Genomic DNA, 19,075 nt, shown 5'->3' with positions numbered 1-19,075 from the left:
AATTTTTAAAAAAACTAAAGAAAGTAGGAAATGATTGTAACAATGAGTTCTTACTGTATACAGAATACTGATCCTTTATGACATGCCTCAACTCCTTTAATTCTCAAAACATCATTCAGAAAAAGTGATTATTTTCTCTACTTACAGATAAAATTAGTTTTCTAAAGTTTTTATAACTGATAACTGGTGAATTCAATATTTAATTTCAAATCTATTAATATTTAAGCCCACATTCTCTCACTATGTAACTGACGTGAATACAAGGAAAGAAAGGAGCAAAAGGCCCATGGAAAACAGTGGAAGTTCAACAGGCAAAGATACAAGACACAGAGTGGGTGGAGAAGTTTTATTTTTTTTATTTTTTATTTTTTTTTACAGACTGTATTTTGATTCATTGTACACAAATGGGGTACATCATTTCATTTCTATGGTTGTACACAATGTAGATTCATACCATTTGTGTAATCATACGTGTTCATAGGGTGATGATGTCTGTCTTATTCCACCATTTTTCATACCCCACCTCATTTCCCCCTACATAATCTAAAGTTCCTCCACTCTTCTCTCACTCCCCAATCCCCCACCCACATTATATAACATCATCCACTTATCAGAGAAAACATTTGGCCTTTGGTTTTTGGGGATTGGCTTATTTCACTCAGCATGATATTCTCCAATTCCATTCATTTATCTGCAAATGCCATAATATTTTTATTCTTTAAGGCTGAGTAATATTCCATTGTGTAGATATACCACAGTTTATTTATCCATTCATCTGTTGAAGGGCATCTAGGTTGGTTCTACAATCTAGCTATTGTGAATTGACCTGTTATCAAAATTGATGTGCTTGCATTACTGTAGTATGCTCATTTGAGAAGCATTTTTAATATAGGCAAAGAAGCAGGGGACCTGAAGAGTATTAGAAAATGAGAGGGACACCTGCTGACGGAAAGAAAATCACATTTTAATCTTTTAGTTATGCCTAACTCTTACTCCCTTCTGCACTAAAGGAAATGTATGTTCTTCATGAGACTAATTGTTACACCTTGAGAACACATGTATGTAGCAATAACAATAATGTCCCATTTTAATCTGTAAGAGCAATAAATGTTTTAAATTGGGTCCATAGTTTAACAAGCTCTCCAGAGAATCTTTTTGATGTTCAAAATTTAAGGTGGGCTTTTTGTTTGTTTGTTATGTTTTGCTTTGTTTTGTTTGTTTGTTCAGTTTTTTTGTTTTTGTTTTTGTTTTTGTTTTCTTCTCTCTCTCTCTAAAACTGAACAAAATCTGGAAGGAGAGAAAGCAAAACAAATAAATCAATAGGGGACTGGAAAAATAGTGTACCAGCTAGTAAGATGGTGTTAGGAACTTGTCAGTCTGATAAATTCAATTTACTGAGCATACCCAATATATAGTAGAGGTAAGTGGAGCAGGTAGGTTAAGAGAGTAAATTCAAGAACTGTAATGCAAAAGAGATAAGCACAGGGGTCTTTATTGTAAAGTTAATGGAACTTACTTCAAAGGCTCCTCATTTCTGTTCTCTTCCAAGGGCCTGGGAAGAGCTTAACAATGTGATTATATTTGCAAAACTAAGTTACTTAACCAAAGTTACTTAAGATCACTGTGTCTTTTCTCTGCGATTTGCTGAGTCATAGGATCTCTTCTGTCAAGACAGAAGGCTTTGGAATGGCCTCAGTCATTATTGGGATCAAGCTACAAGGAGGTTGAGTTTCAGATTTTTTATTTTAGGGGCATCTTATCCTTGGCTATCAGTTACTTTTTTGATGAGTGATTAAATTATTTCTAGTCCTCTTGATGTTGCAATTATACCTGGTATATTAAATAACCTACTAAGCAAATTCAGTTTTATATAAAATTTTGTACAATTTTGTAAATTTGTTTCATTTTGTTTAAAGAGAACATAAACTCCCTACCCCATAAAATTCTGGAGATTAAAGTTTCTGGAACAGAGGGGTTGGTAACTGATTAGAGACATAGTCCAAGAAATCAATGTGACATAAAAACTAATAAAAATGAATGTTTTAATAACTCTGTTGGGAATGAGAAGACCTAATTTCTAGTATCAGAACTATGTAAATCTAAGTATAATAATTTCATCTCTTTTGGCTTCACTTCTGTTATTTGTAAAAATGAAAAGGTTAATCCCACTTAAGTTTCTGAAATACCAGTCCTTGAATCGGTATTTGTTCACAATGTTTTTAAGAAAAATACATTCATTCACACATGACTACAATGAACCATAAAGCCACCAGAGAGGTATAGGCCCTGCCTTTTTGAAGCTGAGAGGCTAGCTGGGGTGGAAAGTGGCAGGTAGACATTAAGTAAATAATCACAGAAATTAATACAAAGTTGTATACTATATTTAAGTATTATGGAAATAAATTAGAAAGAACTGCAGGCAGGAGAGCATAATAAATAACTTCTGGAGATCCGTTAAGGCTTCCCTAAGAAAGTGTCATTTGAGCCAAGATTGGATGAGCAATCCAGTTAAGTACTCAAGTAATAAAACCAAGAGATGAAAGGGTGAGTTCCAGGGCCTTTTGGGAAGGCAGCAAAACATGAACACTCTCCTGAAGGGGAAAAAGATGTAGATCACAAGAAGAGTCTCTGAATTTTATTTTGATCATGTAAAATATTAAAAATTTGAGCATACTAACTGTATTTGTGTATTTATACATTTATTTATTCACAAATGCTATACACACTATTGTGTTTCTATTGCATAAGACAAAAAATAGAAAAAATAAGAATGTTTAAAGATTATATGACTGGTTCAGAAAACTTTCTTAAAAAAAAAAAAAAAGAAAAAGCACCGTTAGTGAAGCCAGAATTAAGGACAGGTAGTTAGTGTAGAAATAGGGGATCGGGTCAACTCGAGGAAATGAAGCCATGAAGCCATCTGCCTCTGGAAGCTGAGACTGCCCCTGGAAGAATGGAATGTCAAGGATCTCCAGAGCCCATTGATTACCAAATTTACCTGCCTTTATCAAGGACTGCAAGGAAGGAGCTGCTAATTAATGCTCCTTCCACCTTCGCCCTGCCCCTGTCCATGGCTTCTCACTTAATGAAAAACCAGGCCTAGTCAAGTAGGCAGGAAGGAGAGATTAGGGGGAGAGAATTGGAGAACAAAAGAGAATTTAACCTATAAAAGATAGAAGGTGCTCTCACTTGTTGGGACTTTTAGAACATCAGCCATGGCCCCCTTCTGCCTGCCGGGAGAAGTCTGTATTATTACCTTTAAATAAAACCTGCTTAATATGGTTGCCTTGGCATGCTTCTCTAGTGTCCAATCTTCAACATTAGAAGGAGCAGAACTCCTCACCGGTGTCATTGGTTATGAGTAGATTGTAGATCTTCATTTAACACTTTGTAATTAAAATTCTGACGCTGTAGCCAGTTTATTTTATGCTGTAACGCCCCCAAAAAGGAAACCCCAACTCTGTCCCATGGATCTACGGCAACCCCAATCAACCGCAGGAGGCGTCACTTGATGCAAACCGCAAGAGGTGTTTATTCCAGCGCGCTGGGACCCAACTCGTGACTCACGCAGGAGTCCAGGAGTTGAGTCCTGAGCAAAAAATCTTGTAGGTTTATAAAGGCAGAGACCACACATCGGGAGGGGTTGCACATGAAAGGGAAAAGGGGAACAAAGCTGCCGGGAAATTTCAAAGGGGGTCTGGGTTTGCTGATCACAATGTTTTACAACAGGGCGTAGATTCTGGTGTCTTAACTGCCTGAATACTATCTTGCTCCAATTACTCTTTTACTCTCTGTTCCGAGCTGTTTCCTGGAACAGCTTTAAGGGCTTTGTTCCCAGCACTGGGAGGGAGACCTTAGGGGGTTGAGATAAAATAGACAGCTTAAAAAAAATGTCCATTCTTTCAATGCCAATTTTAATGACTATTGTCCCATTAAGAAGTAATACTCCATAAAAAGTTGCAAATCTAAATAACAAAATTACTTAACTGAATTTACCAAATTTTAACTTTAGTTCTTTAACCTACATACCCAGTAAGCAAAGGTTTTTTTTGTTTGTTTGTTTGTTTGTTTGTTTATTAAAAATTGCCTGTAAATGAGCATTTCCTGACCAAGTAATCAGAGTATGTTGTGTTTCTCAAAAATATTCTAGCTTCATTTAAGTAAAATTGACTAATAAAAATTTAATATATTCAGTGCACCATATGATGCTTTGATTGACAGAACTAAGGGAAATGATTGCCACAGTTAAACTAATTAACACATACAACTTGATAGTTATCATTTGTGTGGGAGGGAGGACTAAGGACACTTTAGAGCTAACTTCTCTCTTAGCAAATTCCAAGTAAACAATACATTATTATTTACAATAGTTGCCACAGTGTTTGTTATATCCCTGAGCTAGGTCATCTTATTAGAGAAAGTTTGAACCTTTTGATCAATATCTAACCATTTATTCTACTTCCCAGACCCCGTGACCACCATCTTACTCTCAGTTTCTATGAGTTTGAGTCTTTTAGAATTTACATGTGAGATCCTAGTGTGTTTGTCTTCTCCATCTGACTTAATTCACTCAGCAAAATATCCTCCAGATTCCCCCATGTTGGAAGTGTTTGAATTTCTTTCCTTTTTGTGGCTGAATAATATTCTATTACATACAGACACACACACTTTTTCTTTATCTTGCCATCTGTCAACAGACACTTGTTTTCCACTTCTTGCTATTGTGAAAAATGATATGACAAACATGACAAGACAGATTTCTCTTTTACATTCAGATTTCAATTCCTTTAATTATATAGCCCAAAGGGAGAAGATTCCTGGATTGTCAGTGGTTCTAGTTTTAATTTTTTGAGTATTCTCTATATTGTTTTAAACAATGTTTGCACCAATTTACATTCTTACCAACTGGACACAAGATTTTCCTTTTCTCCATATCCTTGAGAACACTTGTTACCACTTGTCTTTTTTATAATATCCATTTTAAGTGATGTGAAGTGGTATCTTTTTTGATTTTGAATTACACATATTTCTTCCCATACCACAGATTGCTTTTAATTTAATTTATTTTTCCCATGCCGAAGCTTTGTAGTTTGATATAATCCTATCTGTTTATTTTCGCTTTTATTTTCTGTGCTTTTGATGTTCTTTACAAAAACATTGTCAAGATCAAGGTTGAGATTTTCCCCTATATGTTCTTGTAAGAATTTTATGGTTTCAAGCCTTATATTTAAGTCTTTAATCCAGTTCAAGATTATGAGATTTATCCTCCATAAATCACTTGAGCCAATTTCTTATAACATGAGAGAGGGAGGGAGACAGAACCATTGGATCTGTTTCTCTGGAGAACACTGACTTCACTATGGAAAGGCACCAGTATGTTTTGCTACTATTATTTAAGAGTTAAAATAACTTTCCAGTGGAATTATTTACATCCTTTTATAAAATTAAATTGTGTAATTTAGGATGCCACATAAAGTTATCTGTATATACCAAAGGTTTACACAACACAGATTATATCCCTCCTTCTGATCATCAATTCCCCAGTTTGCTCACTATTCTCAGTGTCAAGTGTTCCATTTCACAGAGATAAATTATTTTTCTACTTGTTGGTGAACTCTATAGGTCTCTTTTACTTAAATTTCCCTTTATAATTCAATATTTGAATATATTATAAATATATGGATAATTGTGCCAATAGTTCTTCCTCAAAATATTATCCAGTAAGCAAATCCAATTGCTATCAACTTTGATATGTTATATTTCAAAAAATATCAGATTCATAGTGGCAAAATCTTAGGGTTACTTGAGGTTGAATCTGACATTAAAGAGGTGTTACAGAAATCAAGGAACAGAAGTAATTTCTAACAAGGACAATAGAGAAGCACTGTTTTTTTAATATGGATTATAGTCCTAATCTAGGGCTGATTTTGCTCTGGGATTATAAATTTTTCCCAAAATTCTAAGGACCATCTCCATCTATCTCCAAATAACAGATGGCCTTTCAATTGTCTTATTGGTCTTTAGCACTTTTTAGTGCAGTATTCTAAAGCACCATTGAGCAAGTACTTCTTGAGTACTAGATGATTGCTTAGTAGTAAACTAAGTATTTCTCAAAGAAAAGGAGTTTCAAAGTTGAGCTGTAAACAGATGTAATTTTCATTTTTGATTAGGCAGGTAGCTGAACCAATCAATTTTGATGCCGATAAATACATTATATCACCAGTAATTGTTTAAAAAGTTGAACATGCAGATTATACAATATCCAACAGGACCTTAGAATGCAATGGAAATACCGAGTACATTCAACAACAACAGATAGATGTGTTCCTGTAGTGCTGATAGCATCAGCGGTTAAGTATCATGTATTTTTTAATTAAATTTTATTGAGGGGAGAGATTGGAAGTAGATAGAGGAACCATGTAATAAAAATATTTATTTGGCTCCAAATCACTTGCAGTGAAAGAGAATTAAGCAATCCATTAATTCTCCATTTCTCTTCTTAATCATTTTTATTCAGTCTAAGCTGGGAACTAATTCATAGGTGAAAGCACACTTCCTCTAATAAGGGAGAAAGCACTGAAAAATAAACTTATATGTTGAAATAGGTATAAAACACATTACATTGTCTCATCTACTAACTTTATTCTCCAATATCGTATCTACTAGCTTTATTCTCAGTGAATCAATAAGCAAAAAAGGACCTTAAAAGACCGAAGGCTTGAGAAAAAGAGGTTGAGCCAGATTTTTCGTAAAGTATAATACAATCTATGAGAACTGAATGAAATAATCACATAATAGTGGAAAGCATCCACCAAGAGAATGATTTTTTTTTTTAAATAAGTGAACACACATAGTTCCCTCAACACCCATCCAGAGTTCAAAGGGTAAAGAATTTTTGCCTCTTTGATAAGCTACCTACTGTTACTTCTGTGACCTGGAATCCTGTTTATTTTTTTGTTAAGAGGAGGTAAAAATAAAAAATAAAGCATGCTGGAGGAGAAAATATTGATATTTGTAACAAAGGACTGGTTAGAGAGGAGAGAGAAAGGAAAAGAGAACTTGGGATGAAATTGTGTCTCATAACGAAGGGATCAGCTGCCAATCATGTGGAAAATAGAGATCAAAGCATTGTGAAGAAGGGGTTTTGCTCTTTTGTTTTGTTCTTTTGTTTTTTGTTTTTTTGGGTTTTCTTAAGTAAGAAAACAGATCTAAAATAAAATTTTGTAAACTCAAATCAAGAAAGAAGTAGAAGGGATGCTGCCAGGTCATTAATTACTATCGTGATAAAAAGGAATAGATTACTGGTTGTATGAGAGTGTCCAGTGCTTTGGGGATTGTCATAGAACAGGTAGGAAGGCTGGTACGGTTAGCAGCCTAGATTGGTACAGCTAAGTCTTTGTTAAGGGAGGGCTAAGGGATACTTTCAGGTACTGGTAAATATGATATTTCACAAAGGGATTTTTGAATTGACACAAGTCATTCACCTTCCCCCAAGTATCAGAGATAGAGTAGGTGTAAACCTCCAGGACATAGCTATGAAGATCTTCTGAGGAAAGGACTTTGGGTGTGTTATGGGTCATCATGGTGGACATGAAGATGTACCACTCAGTTTCAAGGACTTTTTGCTCCAGCAGTTGACAAAACTCCCAAAGGACAGCCCTCATCAGTTGGCTACTCTAGGGATGGTCTCAGCTGCAGGAATTGCTACATTCAAGGTCATACACTTGGACAGACTCATATGCAATGACTGAAGTGGGGCCAAAAAGACCTAGGTATTAGAGGTGGAGGAAGGGAACCCTGGGGCCATTGCATAAGATTTCCCTTCAGAGTTAGCTGAGGCTGTTAGATCTGAAGGACAACTTGATTTTCCCAGTTGCACTCACCAGTCAAACTGCTTCTCCCTCCCAGGGATGTTTACCAAATGACTCCTTCTGAATAGGAAAATTCATCTCAGAGGCTGCTTCTGACAGAACCGAAAAGGACATCCATCAATAACTATGTTAATCAAATAATTCTAAAAATTCAACTGGGTGGCAAACTAGGAGGAGAAAAATGACATAATTTCTTTAAGTTCCATGGTCCCTATAAATAATAATAACATAATATTAATATTATAACAATATAATTATATCAATAAACCATTATATATAATGTAACATATTATATACTATATATTATATATGTAATACATAAATATATACTTTATAAAATATATATAATTATAATAATATAATTCCCATCTATATATAAATAAAGTTCCCACCTGAGAATGTCCCTCCTTGTACATAAATTTTCTTTTTGTTTAGTTTTCAAAAAAATATTTTTTATTTTTTTATTATGCCACTTGTACTGTGTGTTCTGTATACTAATCTCCAGTCTAAAGACTGGATTAGGTATTTCCTCCCCTATGTTCATCTTCTTCAGTTGATTATATTATTATTTCTTTAAACTCATAATAATAGATTGTGCATTTGTATCATACAATTTATCTTCCTTTATCAGGAGAATTAAAATGTTGTTTCATATCAGTTTCTTATTTAAATCTTTCAAAAAGCAACTGAATGGTTTCTGTACAAATAAGATATTAATTAAATTTTTATTTGGCTTTTGGCAATCCATAAGAAATTTCTTACATGCCTACCTCAAAATTTATTCCATCTTTGGTCTTATTCCTCTATGTTATAATAGAAATATTTACTCTGACCATTTAAACCAAGTTGTAATGGTAATAAAATATTTGAAATTGAGTCCTTAAAAGGTGGCAAGTTTTGTGCTAAGTACTTTATTAATATAATCCAAATAAGTTCTTAAAATAGAAACTATTATTATGACTTTCTTATAGGTAAAGAATCTAAAACCGGACAGAGTGAGTAATTTACTCAACGACATAGGATTTGGGATAGCTTTAGGGATAGGGCTGCCTGACAAGAAGGAAATGAGAGGGAGATGGGGTATGAAAAATGGTGGAATGAGACAGACATGATTACCCTATGTAAATGTATGATTACATGAATGGTATGAGTCCACATCGTGCACAACCATAGAAATGAAATGATGTATCTGATTTGTGTACAATGAATCAAAATGCAGTATGTAAAAAATTTAAAAATAAATAAGTAATTTTTAAAAAAGAAATAAAATACAATAAAATGTGGCTCATACCACTACTGGATTAAAAAAAAAAAATACCATAGATGTAACTGGCAGACAGCAGTGCAAAGCCACCAAATGACAAACCATGATCTAAAATAAGAACTAGTAGGGAAAGTGAAGCATTAATGTCAAGATACAGGCCTTGAACCAGAGGCATTTCCTAATGGCAACATCAAGGAAGCAAACAGATTCATCTGTGTTATGGGACAGTGAGAGAACACCAAGTGGCTGGTCTCTACAGTGATCTGCCTACAAATTAAGACAGATAACTACATCCTTAGTTAACTTTTATTCTTGTTTATGGTAGATAATTTTCCTAGTAAGGATTATTAGATGGAAATTATGGTCATGATTAATGCTAGTTACACATGAAATATTTAAACATCCTTTCTTGTTGAGAATAATGCTCATTTGGAATGAAATGAACATTTTGAACTATGGATAGTGCAAGGAAAAATAGCATTATTGGAGCATTATCAAAAAGATCAGAATTAGTGTCTAAGGCCTGTCATTATACACTTGAGAAGAATATGAAGAGTAAAAACTAATTATTTCATTGATTCATTCAAACATTTTCATGTCACATCTTGAAAACACAAAATACTTTTTAAAGATTGTTTTATTTAGCCCTCACAACAATACTATAAATTTAGCGTGTGTAAGGTCTCACCTTCTTATAAATAAAAAAAAAAAAAAAAAAAAAGGATTGAAGACACAGCAATGTGCTTGTGGTCATTCAACTGGAGAAATGACAGGTCTGGCCTTACACTCAGACTTGTCCAGCTCCAGAGCCTCTGCCGAATTTCCTGGTAAGGCACAGTTCACATAGTCTAGAGAGAACAAGAAAACCGTCCTTCAGCATCCTCAGCACACTGTTCCTCCTCCTCTTCCTAATAATGACAACCTATGGGGAAAATCTCGTGGGTCATAGACTACGGCAGAATGTCACACTGTCTGGCAGAACTTCAGCTTAAAAGGTCAATAAGCTTCACAGTAAAGCTTTTTAATCATCCATGGAAAATAAATTGCTCATATTTCTGTTTACTAAACAAAGCGAAGGCGAATTTATTATGTTCATCTTTTGGGTGCATTTTCTGAGGACCAAAAAGTTAACAATGTATAAACCACAGCAGTTTGACCAGATAGCACGTTTTCTAACAGATGTTTTAAATGCTGCTAACCCAGAAGAAGAGCTATAAGCACAATGGGAAACCAAAAAGTATGAATCAAGTGGAAGACACACAAAAAGTCAAACTAAAGTGATGAGGATACAAGTGAATTGTACTATAAAGGAAATATCGAAAGCCATAAAAACCTAAAGGAATGAGTCAGTCTGCAAAGGTTAGAAACAATCAATAATTAGCATGGTGCAAGGAAGACTGAACAGGAGGAAATTGAGGGAGAACTTTTAGAAAGGATTCTCAGGAAAGATTGCTCTGACTATTAAAACTGTGAGTTTTTAGAACAATCTATCCACCACAGGAAGCTGTGAAACTGCCATCATTTAGGACAAAGAGGGATTAGTCTCTCAGAACCACTAAAAGCAAGTGCTAGAAAATACATTAGTGGGAAATGAAGAGTCCCCTTTCTATTGTTTTTTCCTTTCAACACAACAGGCATCTACTTTGTCCTTGACAAAGTTATTTGTTAAAATATGTAGATTTTTCACCTGGCAATTGAGTTATACCTTTTTGTCCTCCACGTAAAGTTTCTGCTGGACTTGCTTAGCTCTCATGAAGAGTCACATTCATTGAGCTTATCAAAATGACAAAAAGACCTTTTTTTTTTTTTAACATACTTACTATGGAAAAACAGACAAGCAATTCAGCAGTGCCAATATCTAACCATTCGGGGATAAAAATGGCGACATTTCTGTGAACAACAGAGACTTATGTGCAAGTGTTTGTGTATGTACATGTTTACACAGGTTTGTGTTTATAGAGATTATAATTATGCCATAAATAATCTTTTTGCTATTTGCTTAATAATTTAACCCATGATTATATCCCCGTGTAATTAAATTGTCCTGTATTATGCTATAGATTGCATCCACAGTATTAATAAAATCAACTATTCATTCTTAATTGGACACTAAGCCGTCTCTGATTTCTTACTATTATACAATGCTGCAATGCCAACATTACTGCATAAATTTTTGTCAGTTTCTGTTTTAGTCAGATTTTTGTTGCTATGACCAAAAGACCTGACAAGAATGATTTTAGAGAAAAGCTTATGTGAGGCTCCCAGTCTCAGAGGTTTCAGTCCATACATGGCCAACTCCATTGTTCTGACCTGAGGCAGAACTTCATGGTGGCAGAGGAAAGCAGATCTGGACATGATACTAGGAAGTAGAGAAAGAAACAACTCCTCCAGCCAGGGATAAAATGTAAACCCAAAGGGCATGCCCCTAGAAAGCCACTTTCTAATCTTTTAAAAGAAATTTGAATTGCTGGGTGAAAGGGCTTGCAAATTTAACTAATTCCTTAAGAATCCTCCAAAACGAATATATGTCCAAAAAGCAATAAACAAGAGGGCCTGAAACAAGCTGTCTGAGTGACCATATGCTGATTCTGTGTAGCTCAGTCTCCTCATCTGTTCACTAAGATTCCTAAAACTACTCTGTATGATCACTGCTACGATTTCATAAACAAAATTATGAAAAGTACCCAGAATAATACCAGTCAGAATGTTTACACTTATTATTGTCACTATTGTTTCTGATTAGCATCTTATTAGAAGCTATTTCCCCCATCCTAGATGACAATATTATCACAAAAATATTTTCAAATGTAACAGATTTAAAAACACTATATAATTACTATTTTAACTGTCTTTTGATTAATAACGTTAGTGTAAGGGATCCCACAGAAACCACACCGAACATGGGAAATCACAGAAGGGAGTTTATTAAGCAAACAGAGTGTCTCCCTGCAGGGTAAGAGAGAAAATGAGAGGAAAAGAAAGGAAACGAGAAAGGGCGAACGAAAGAAAGAGTGTGAAAGTGAGGAGGATAGAGAAAGTGAGTAGGAGAGAGAGAAGGATGAGGAAAGATGGCGGAGTAGCTACTGAAGCAGTCGAATTCCTCTGGGCTAACAGGGGACCAATAACGGAGAAGGATACTTGCAAGCTGACTGATAAACCAATAGCTAGCTAGGATGTTCACAGACTGACAGTAGTTGGGAGGCGGGGAAAATGACTACACCAGAAAGGTCTGAGGGAGCAGCTTTGTACATTACAGTTAGGATATCAGAGTGTATTTATTGGTCATCTATAGTTTTTCCTCTGCATCTAACCTGGTTATGGTCCTTGGAGTTTATTTCACTGCTGCAATTTTTGTTTTCTGGTATGTCTAAGGTTCCTTCCTTCCTTTCTAGAAAGTCAACATCTTGCAGAAGCAAAGCATATATAGTACTAAAAATTTCTAAAACAAAATACCCACACATTTCCTCCTACATTTCCCCAAAATGTTTTTTTCAGTCTATTTAATTCTCATTTGAATTCTGATGCCTTTTAAATCTTTGGCTTAGCAAGTTCTTGTTACTAATTATTAATGTTGCTTTCACTTTAGTCTTAGTCCACAAAATATTTATTTATTTATTTATTTTTGGTCTAGCAAAAAAAAAAAAAAGATAAGAAAAGAAGGAAGGGAGGAAGGAAGGAAGACACACACAGTCCATCACATTATAGAAAGCTTCATGTTATTGACACTATCCTGTTACCCTACTTAAGTCATTATAGCCTTGGGCTAAATAATTTCACAAGCTTTGTTTTTTTCCTAATTTGGCTAATTTTCCAAACCTTTAAGGAAATATAATGCAGCAAATAATTTAAGAACATAATCTTTAGAATTAGATACACTCAAATTCTGGTTCTACTCAATGAATTTATGCAAATTACTTAGTATCTCTGGGTCTCATTTTTCTTACATGTAAAATGGAATTAATATCCAGCTCAAAGGGGCAGTATGAAGGTTAAATCACATAATGTATGGGACAATTTAGGTGCTTAATAAATAATAGTTACATTTTTATACTGTATTGTTTTCTTGTTCAATGAAAGTTCATCAAGTTATATGACCATGTGAAGTGTTCCCAAGTTATATGACCATGTGAAGTGTTCCCATCTTAGTGAACACCAACACCAGTCCTACATCTAGTGGAAATCTTGGAATCATCCTTAGATCATTTTTCTCTACCATTCTCCCACATGAATCTGTCATGAAGTACTATCTACATAGCATCTAAATGTGGTTCCCATCCATCCACTCAGCTCCATCCCCAATACTAGGGCACCCATCTAGACTTCCTCATCTCATTTTTAGATACCTACAAGGATATTAATTTTCTAACTGCTGCCCAATGACTATTTCTAAATAAGAAATCTAAACAGGGCACTAGTCAACTACAATAATCCCCATAGTTACCCATTAGTTAAAAGAAAAAGACAAAATTATTGAGTATGGATTCATGTAACAACATGTTCTTGCTCTATCTCTACAGCTTCATCATTGACCTAAATACTTTCTAATCTCAATCCCACTTATAAAATATTTTTCACTATAATTACAATCATTTTTGTCATTTCCAGAATATTCTGTGGGGACTAACATATTAGGGACTATGCTCAAAACATCCTATCTCAAATAGCATTTATGAATTGCTTTATTCACAATTAATTGAAGAGAAATGAGCATTTACTGATTTTAAACAAACTCCAAGTACCTTTAAAGGTTAAAATAATCTTGTGTTAATCTTATAATGGACAAAATTAAATATTTTGCCCAAGTTTACAAATGTAAACTGCAGAGCTGGGTCTTGTGTTTTCCTCCTTTTCTGAAATATTTATTAGATTCTTGTTTCTATTAACTTTTTTATGAACATAGAGATGGATTAGAAACAGGTTCTTAATCAAGGAAATCAAAGTCTAGTGGAACAGCAGCTCAGAAATCCCTTATTAATGAGGACAACCATGTTTGTGCAAGGTATGTTAGGGGCATAGCCACATATTATGGTTTCCCAATAAACCATGGCTGCTCCATTTCCTGCCATGGTTTCTCCTTGCATTTCCCTTCCTGGCTGTGGGAACTTAAGAACCTATTAAAAACTGAATTAACATAGTAAAAGGGTGTCTTTACTGCTGTGCATACCCTAAGAAAAGGGTTAAGATATAATAGAGGACTTAAATTATAACACCAGAGGAACACACACACACACACATCATCATCATCCTCATTATCAAGAATTTATAGCCACTCACAGTGGCATGAGTTTGTAGGTGACTTAGACTCTGTCTCAAAATAAAAAGAAATAAAATGGCCTTGGGATATGGCTCATTGATTGAGCACCCAGATTCAATTCCCTGTGCCAAAAAAAAAAAAAGAAAAAGTAGGTGGAATAATAATTTTCTGTACCACACATAAGAAATCCGACATAATAAAAGGCAGGCATTTTAAGGAGGAGGAAAAATAGACATTGGAATCCAAGTACTTGTATTTTGGGTCCTTTTATTTTCTATCAAACTGTATTGCATCCTGGTCATAAAATTATAAATCAAATTTCAATGGTATCTAGCTACCTAGCTAAAGCTACATGCTTTTATATTTTTATGATTAAAATCTCAAGGTCTTAAAAAAATCCCAGGTACTTACACAAGCATGATTGCAATCGGAGTGAATGTTTCTATTTATGCTTATAAAATATAAAATTTAGGTCTCTGAGACTTTTGTGGTTGGGGTCTCAAGATCACTGGTTATAAACTACTAGGATATGAAAAGGAAAACTAGATTAGAAAACAGGAGTACTTTTAAGTGACTAATTGACATGCCAAAGTCATTTAAGGTTTATCATTGGTTTGTTCATCTCCAAAGATAATAGTAATTACTTGTTTATCTAAAAAAAATTAGACTAAAGCAGATAAGGCATTAAAATTTATAAATAATTAAATACTACCAAACTTTCTGTTATCATTATTAATTACGACAGTTCTATAGATCATGGAATTAAAAATTTAGAATAAGAATTTAGAACTGGAACTACTACCTCATTCTACCAACTAGAATAACAAAGTTCAAAATAGCTAACTAACTTCTCTAACATCATACGGTATATTTTTAAAATGTGTATAAACATGTATGAGTTAAGTTATAAATACTGCCAGTTATTTCAACCACCCATTCTTATTAATGTCTGCATTTTAATAATGCAATAAAATGCATTACAACTAATTCCACAGAAATGTAAATAATCATGAGATGATGCACATTATACCAAAAGTTGGATACACTAAAAGAAACAGATACATTTCTAGAAACATTTAACTTACAAAAATTGAGTCATAAAGAAATGAAAACTCTGTAGAGATCAATAACAAGTACTGGGATGGAAACAACAATAGATATTCCCCAATTACAGAAAAGCCCAGCTTCTGTAGTTTCACTGCTGAATTCCATAAAACATTCAAAGATGAAAAAAACGAAAAAAGAAAATCCTGCCCTTTGCAACAACATGGATGAATCTGCAGAAATTATGTTGAGTGAAATAAGCCAAACAGAAAGACAAATCCTTCATGACCTCACTTATATGTAAAATCTAAAAAGTCAAAATGTAGACTTGGTCAGTAGAATGATGGTTACCAAGAGGTAAGGGTTTAGAGAAAATAGGGAGATGTTGGTGAAAGGGAATATATATTCATTTACAAGGTGAATATTTTCTGAGGTTCTAATAGTTATGTACTTAAAATTTACTAAGAGAGTAGATCTTAAATGTTCTCACCATGCACACACAAATGACAATGAGGTGAGGTGATAGATGTATGAACTAACTTGAAGGTGTTAATTGTTTTGCAATCTATTTGAACGTTAAATACAAATGTAGTCTAATGTAGGTTCAGGGGTGATCGGATGTATGAGGGGACTAAAGGCTTAGGAGGAGGATTGGCATGTGTGTTTTGTCAACTTCATATTTGAAGTGACAAACAGAACGACAAACAACAAAACTGATTAATGAATGAATGAAAGAAGTGGAGAGAAGGGAAGGTAGAGCTTTGTTATGGAAGGTTCTGAATGACATTCTAAATATATCAGAAATCATCTTTCTACTTCATTGACCACTTTGAAGCATTAAAGTATAAGCCTGACAAATTTGGATTTGTTTTACAGGTAAGGATTGCAGAGAATAAGACTGTCTGGGAGGATTAAAGACAGGAATAAAATATTTAAATATATATTTAAAAAATACATACACACACACACACACACACACACATATATATATACACACACACATATATATATATCTTCAATCAACTAGAAAAAGATATAATGATACCCCACTTGATTCTTTTACCATCTTTAACCAATTCTAAGAAAGAAGATCTTGTTTGAGAAAAACAAATAATTTAGGAAACTTGGGTTCTTCTGAATTAGCAGTACCTAAACCACATTCAGATACTCTAATTTAGTAAACAAGTACCTATAATTTAAAATTGCCAGCATTTATGCAAGCACCTGGCTGGTATGCATAGATCTAGCAAAGAAAAAAATCTAAGGTAGAAATAGAAAGGAAATAAAATTCAGTCTGAACACAGAAGAAAAGTGTTATAATAAAAAAAAAAAAAAAAGAAAAGGAATGATCCAGAAGAAAAAGGAATAAAACCAGCAACACTCTAGAAGCAAAGAAAGTTTCAAGAGTGAAAAAGTGGTCAACAATGCTAGGTTTTAGAAAGACTAAGGACTGAGTTTAGCAATTAAAATACTGTTCTAAATTTTGAGAGGGAAGTTACATTTGATTATAGTGGGTAGAAGTAAGCTAGTAATATGCTAACAAAAACGACACAGCAGAGAATGGATTTTTCTTTCCAAAATGCTGGCAGAGGAGAAATGAAGAAAATCAGTGAATGTGTTAATGAATTAATTACAAAATGAATTATTTTCTTCAAGATTGATATCGAACATATCATTATAACCATATAGGTCTATCATTATTCAGGGCAGTACCTTGATATTGTAAGTATACAATTTAGGCCCATATCTCAAAATGGTTTGTAGATATAAGAAAAGGATATTGAGCTTTGTCCCACTCGAGGTTGAAATGGGAAATGGGGAAGAAGACAAAAGTGTCTTTTCTAGAAATAAGTATATCTAAGAAGTTTCTTAATGAATGAGTAAAAGTAGTCAAGCTGTCTTAGTTTAAGATTCATCACAAGCAGAGTCTGAGATTAAAGCTTGTGTGCTGGCACTTTAAGGAATTGATCCTCAGAAGCAATACTAAGAAATGGAGTAAAACAAGAAGAATGTTTCATCAGGTCGGTCACCTGAAGCTACTCCAGACTTCTCACATGGGGTCTGAAGCCAGTAGTAGACCCAAGAGGATTTGAAGGGCCACATAAGAAATATCTCATTCACAAGTTATGGGAAGAAAAGCAGCAGCGATAATGAGAAGTGATACAAGGTAGAACTTCATGTAGTATGTGCCAGGAGTGATTTTAAAAATTCATGTTGCAAGAATACTCGATCTGAAGAAAGGTGTGTGACACAAGACACTGGAGAAATTGGTTGAGCTTTAAATGCCGTATTAAGAAACTTGGAATTTATTCTGCAATCACTGGTATATAAAATCGCATAAAAGTATATAATAATTGCAAGTGGCTCCATCTGTAATAAAACTGTTGGTAAGGATCAACATAAGACATAATGTTGGAAAGAAATAAATGAAAAGGGAGAATGAAAATGACTTTATGAAGGTGAGATTTCTGCTTCATACCAGGTCAATAATTGAAATTGGGGTAGTTTTGCCTCCTAAGGACCATTTCAATCAGTCTTTTTGCCACTGTAACCAGAAGACCTGACAAGAACAATTTTAGAGAAAGAAAATTTTATTTTGGTGCTCTTGGTTTCAGTGGTCTGAGTCCAAAGAAGGCTGACTCTATTCCCTAGGACCCGAGGTGAGGCAGGACATGAGGGTGGAAGTGTGTGGTGGAAGAAATTGGCTGAAAACATTGCACCAGGAAGCAGAGAGAGAGAGAGCTCCACTCTCCAGGGAAAAATATACACCTCAAAGACATACCCCCCTGACCCACCTCCTGAAGGAGTTAAAATTTAAGTGCCCATAATCAAAGCACAGAATCTGTAGTCTAGCAAATGAACTTAGAAAAAGAAACAAAGAGGGGCAGGCTTGAGGCCTGAACATACCTAAACAAGCCTAAAATAAGACTGCCAAATCATCAAAAACTAACTGGCCATGGAGGATAAACAATCTCCACAAGGCCGTGGACCATATGGTGTCACCCACTTTCCCCCTTCTTCCCTTTTCTTTAAGGTTAACTTGACCCCTGCTAACCAAAATAAACTGCCCTACCACATTGCTGGAATGTCAATTTGCATGTACTACTTGCTGATGTAATCAATGTAGTCATGTGCCCGCTTATGTTTGAATCAGCCAATTATGTGTACCCGCGTCAAACTCCCTAACTTTTCCTATATAAACCCCTGATTTCTGAGCCTCATGGTCAACTCCTCTATCTCCTGCGTGAGATATGTGTTGGCCTGGAGCTCGTTATTAAAGTGCCTCATGCTTTTGCATCAAGCCGGTCTCTCGTGTTTCCTGGAGCGCACCATCCTGAGACTCGAGTAAGGGTCTTCCTTTTGGGGGGTCCTACACTCCTCTGGCTACACCTTGCCTGCCTACACCCAATTAATTCCTATTGGGTGATTAATATGCTGATTAGGTTAAGGCTCTCATAATCCAATCATTTCACCTCTAAATTTTCTCACATTGTCTCACACATGAGCCGTTGGGGTAAATTCATATCTCAACCATAATGGGGAGATTCGGCAAAGACTCAAATTTTGTCACAACCTGTGGTGAAGTGTGTTACTGAAACCAGTGTTCAGAGGGTAGGGATGCTACTATTGAGGCAATATACA

Source organism: Sciurus vulgaris, assembly GCF_902686455.1.
Source record: "Sciurus vulgaris genome assembly, chromosome: 15".
NCBI classification, from domain to species: Eukaryota; Metazoa; Chordata; class Mammalia; order Rodentia; family Sciuridae; genus Sciurus; species Sciurus vulgaris.
This window is presented reverse-complemented; position numbering follows the sequence as displayed.